Below are 5,283 nucleotides of genomic sequence, written 5' to 3'. Positions count from 1 at the left end.
ATTAAAATAAGTAGAAAAGAGGATACTAGAAGCACATGTCGACCATGTGGATCCAAAACTAAACTGTATTCTGGTTATATTACCATCTTCAGGGATTTTGATGCAGAGAAAAGATATCATATTAGAATGGATATTTCTACCACATAAACAGAATAAAAAACTAAAAACATATATAGAAAAGATCTCTGACTTGATTATAAAAGGTAAATCAAGACTCAGCAGAAATTATAGTACCTTTATCTAATGAGGAAATTTCCTCCTTATGGAAAGATAATGAATATTGGCAGAGAGCATGCAGTAATTTTTTGGGAATGATTAGCCACAATTATCCCAAAAGTAAAAAGAATCAAATTCATAAAGAAAACAATTTGGATCCTTCCATGCATTGTAAGAAAATCACCTATCTCTGGAGTTCATACATTCTACACTGACACAAACAAATCAGGTAAGGCAGAATATAAATCAGGAAAAATAAGTAAAGTGGTTCAAAGCCCTTACAATTCTGTACAAAAGGCAGAATGGTACTTATGGATTTTACAGAACCCCTCAATATAGTTACTGACTCTCGATATGCAGAGAGAGTCATCTTATACATTGAGACTGCAGAATTTATTCCCGATGATGCAGAATTAACTTCATTGTTTATACTGTTACAAGATACTATCAGAAATAGGACTCATCCTATATATATAAAACACACATCAGATCCCATACGGGTCTGCCAGGTCCTCTAGCACAAGGAAATGATGAAATTGATCAGTTATTGATAGGAAGTGTGCTAGAAACCTTAGAGTTTCATAAGAAACACCACGTGAACAGCAAAGGATTAAAAAAGGATTTTTCTATCACTTGGCAACAAGCCAAGGAAATAGTAAGGAAATGTCCTACTTGCTCATTCTATAACCCAACTCCTTTACCACCAGGCAGTAATCCTAAAGGTATAAATAGGAATGAAATATGGCAAATGAATGTATTTCATTTTGCAGAATTTGGAAAATTAAAATACCTACATAACACTATAGATACATTTTCAGGGTTTCAATGGGCCACTATTCTAAGCTCTGAAAAGGCTAATTCTGTTATCACACACCTATTATGAGCATACCTGCACAAATAAAAACTGACAATGTTCCAGCATATGTCTCCAGTAAATGGAAACAGTTTTTTGAGTATTATAACATAAAACACATAACTGGTATACCACACAATCCTACAGGACAAGCAACAGTTGAGAGATCCAATTGTACTTTAAAAGAAATGCTCCATAAACAGGCAGGAGGAACCAAGACACCTAACACAGATTACATAATGCTTTATTAACATTAAACTTTCTTTTTTTTTTTTTTAAACAGACTTAATTCACTTTATTTTTCGTGTATAAAACCCCTTATGTGGTGGCAACAGCTGGAGCCTGGGTCCTCTGAACAGAGACTCTGATATGGGCTTTCACAAGATGGTCAGTGAATTCCTGATAAGGAGACTTGGTGAACACAGTCTCTTTCCAGAGGTCAGGGGTCAGGTAGCTGTAGGTCTTAGAGATGGCATCAAAGGTGACCTTGGCAAAGTAGCCCAGGGTGGCAGTGCAGCCCCTGGCTGATGTGTAGCAGTCATCAATACCGGCCATCATCAGTAGCTTCTTGGGCACAGGAGCAGAGATGATGCCAGTGCCTCTGGGGGCAGGGATGAGACGCACCAACACAGAGCCATAGCGGCCTGTCACTTTGCATGGAACAGTGTGGGGCTTGCCAATCTTGTTCCCCCAGTAGCCTCTCCTCACAGGGACAATGGAAAGCTTGGCCAAGATGATGGCCCCTCGGATAGCTGTGGCTACCTCCTTGGAGCATTTAACACCGAGACCAACATGACCGTTGTAGTCCCCAATAGCGACAAAAGCCTTGAACCTGGTCCGCTGGCCAGCCCTTGTCTGTTTCTGTACTGGCATGATCTTTAGAACCTCACATCCTTAAGAGATGCCCCCAAGAAAAAGTCAATAATCTCGGATTCCTTAATGGGCAAAGAGAAAAGGTAGATCTCCTCCAGGGACTTGATCTTCATGTCCTTAACCAGGCGGCCCAGCTTGGTGACAGGGACCCACTCCTTGTCTTCGGCTTTACCTCCACGAGCCCCACGGCCTCGACCACGGCCACGGCCTCGACCACGACCGTGGCCCCTGAGGCCGCTGCCGAAGCCTCTGCGGAAGCCGCCGCGGCCTCCTAATCCTGGGCCCCTGGGTCCTCCGGGGGGCCCTCCCGCTGCACCGGCGTCATCCGCCATTTGGTGTTTTCCCGAAGTAGAAGAAGAAGCAACATTAAACTTTCTTAATGCTAGTGAAAAAGGAAAAACAGCTGCAGAAAGACACTGGACAATAGAAAAAACTTCTATCAAGGATGTATTGATCTCAGTATGGAAACCAGGATATGTGTTGGGGTAGGGGTTTCACATTTGTATCTACAGGAGAAGAAAAGCTATGGATACATCTAAGTTGATCAAGATCTGAGTTGAACAAGAGAAACATCTTAATGAAGAGAAATGGCAAGTCATCCAACAAATTGGTTCCCATGAGATGTGCAGAGACCTCTCAAAAGTAGGGGAAGTGTTCTGTTCTTGTCCTTACAGGGTAACAGAGAACACCTATCTTCAAACAGCCAAAAGACACTAAACATGTAGGTACCTACAGAAGAGAAGATAGCTCTCCAGAAACAATCACTTAATGAAGAGGAATCTGATTTATGGTAAAAATATTCAATTCTAGTAAACTATTTCTATAACGAAATCTATTTTTCTTTACTATCTAGTATTCCTCTAGTCCCAATTCATGTAAACCAATACTGGCTTTGGAGGTGGATTTGACTTTCCTTCTCTAAATTCAAGCATGTTTTTAAGATTAAATTCATGGTTTCTGCCTTATATCAAGAAGCTAATTGGTGTAAGGCAGAAGAAAACAAAATCTGGGGACTCATTTGCTTGTAGGCAATTTTCTCTCTGAAATCCTAATTTTCTCATATACGTTTTAATGCTTATTGTTGCCTTTCCATAATGCATACCTTAAAACTTGAAAATTTTACTTTGATATTTATGTTTAAGTTTTCCACAAGTAATAATAACAATTCCTAACAGCAATCTTTGAACTCTCTAGAAAGAAGATGGGGCCACACTTCAACATTTCTACTTGACTCAACCTAATGCATCTGGACTACAAACATCATCCTAAAACTGGTTTGAGACTGTTTTGCTTGAGACAACTCCTGACTAGCTAACTATATTGATGCACCTTCTTATTACACCTTGGCCAGAGTTTCAGATAGAACTCTAGTCAAGCATTTCCTGCCACACAGTGACTAGCTATATATGTCACAGCCAGTCCTGTCGAGAAATTTGGTTGCTAAATTTTTTTTCCTACAGGATCCCATGGAGCAATCATTGTCCCATTTTAGCATGACAAATGTAAAGATAATATTGCCCCCTTTCCCTACTCTTGGAATTTAGGGATAATATTCTTCTTCTTTGGGTTGGTTTTACTTAGGGTTGGGTATGGAAGGTGGGTATCTCTTTTAGATAGGGATAGGGTATGGTTGGGAAAGGTATGGTTTAGATGGGATATAGGTAGATTAGTCTATCTTCTTGTGAATTATTTTAGTAATAGTGAGATATTAGTATTATGTAGCTTACATTGTTATATTCTTATATGTGGTAACCTATGTAAAATTAAGTTTATATTCCCTTCCCGGAAGAATTGTATATTATATTTTGTCATATTGTGTAAGATCTTTCCATTTATGATGTTTTATGCACATTCCTTACCATAATCTATGTATGTATACATTTACTTATGTTCAAGACTTTTTTTATGTTGATACAATTTAGGATATTTTTTTATCATGCTGCCCTTTATAGTTCTACCTCTTGTCTAGACATTTCTACTCTACCTCTGTTTTAGTGATTTATATGTATATATAAGCACATAGTTATATTGCTTAGTTTTTTGTCCCTGCTTTACTCAGGGAAGTTTCAATCAGTTTTTTTAGCTAAGTTCCTGAGTTTTACAGATTATCTTCACCCATGTTTCCTTTATCTATGAAATTAGTCAGACATAGATGCTTAATCTTTAGTCACTTCATAAACATGCAGAACATGGCATTTAGATGTTTTAATTAGCACTCTGTTGACATGAGACACTGTTGTTCCTGAGAGCACTGTGCACTTTCCCGAAAATATGTTGGACACTGTTGTTGCTCCTGCTGGAGTTCATTCTTGCCTCAGCTAATGGCCTCTTGGCAAAGAACTGCCCCCCACCTTGACCATTGATTTGGACATGCAGTCCTATCTGCTTGCAGGAGACAAATATAGAAGACTGCTGAACCTTGCCAAGTCAGGGTAAGACAGCCTTTCTACTTCCCTGCTGTTGTTGTGGTCTGTCAGGTACTCTTGGCCTTAGCCAAAACTGGTTGTACCAATGTTGCTGTGAGACCTTGGGTGACTATCCAGGTAGCATGCTGTTTCTGTCCTTGCTGCACTTTTTGGAAGTTGCCCATCTGCACTTCCTGTCTACTCTAGTATCATTGTTTTCCTTCTCAGGTCTTGATGAGGTTGAAGATTAAACTACCACAACTATTATTCTCTCTTCCTAGTTAGATATATTAGGTACTAGACTTATGTTTTCCAGCTTAGGACAACTCTATTGTAAACCCCGTTATGCCTTCACCCTAGTACTAGATATGTAGGTTGTTTTGTTCTTGATTTTCCTTTTCTTAGAGCACACTTGTTATTCACTGTTTTGTATATAGTTTTGTATTAAGCCTAAATGTTTTCTTTAGACTAAAAGGGGAATTGTAGTGAGATATTCACTTTGTCTGCTTCTGTGGCACTGACTACACCCAGTGGGGAGTGGAGCCAGGGGTGGAAGTGACCTGTGGAAGGAGGTCTGAGAAGGAGCCAGGGAGCACTCTCTTGCTGGCGGGACACAGAGAGGAGAGCAACTGGTGGAACCTGCTGGTGTTCATCTGTCTATGTTGTAAGTTATTTCTCCCTGAATAAACATCTGTTCGGCCTATTTGTTTATCCTGATCCTTATTAAACCATGATATGTTTTCTGTGTTTCAAATAAACTTTATTAAATTTTAAATTGTAAAACACAATTGGCCTTTAAACCAACTGTATCTTATATGTAAAACTTATTATATGCAAAATAAAACCATTAAATTAAAAAAGATATAAAGCACAGAGTTGATAAATGTCTAAAAAAAAAAAAGAAAGAAAAAGAAAAACATTTTTTTCAAGACAAGG

The 5,283-nt window shown here is 38.9% G+C and overlaps 1 pseudogene; it reads right to left on the bottom strand.

Annotated features, from left to right (window-relative positions):
* Window positions 1-1,368: 1,368 nt before the first annotated feature.
* LOC127236014 (40S ribosomal protein S2-like) lies at window positions 1,369-2,295 on the bottom strand (annotated as a pseudogene).
* Window positions 2,296-5,283: the final 2,988 nt, after the last annotated feature.

This window comes from Phodopus roborovskii, unplaced genomic scaffold (genome assembly GCF_943737965.1).
Source record: "Phodopus roborovskii unplaced genomic scaffold, PHOROB, whole genome shotgun sequence".
NCBI classification, from domain to species: domain Eukaryota; kingdom Metazoa; phylum Chordata; class Mammalia; order Rodentia; family Cricetidae; genus Phodopus; species Phodopus roborovskii.
Note: the sequence above shows the minus strand (reverse complement) of the source record. Positions and strands in the feature narration are given on the sequence as shown.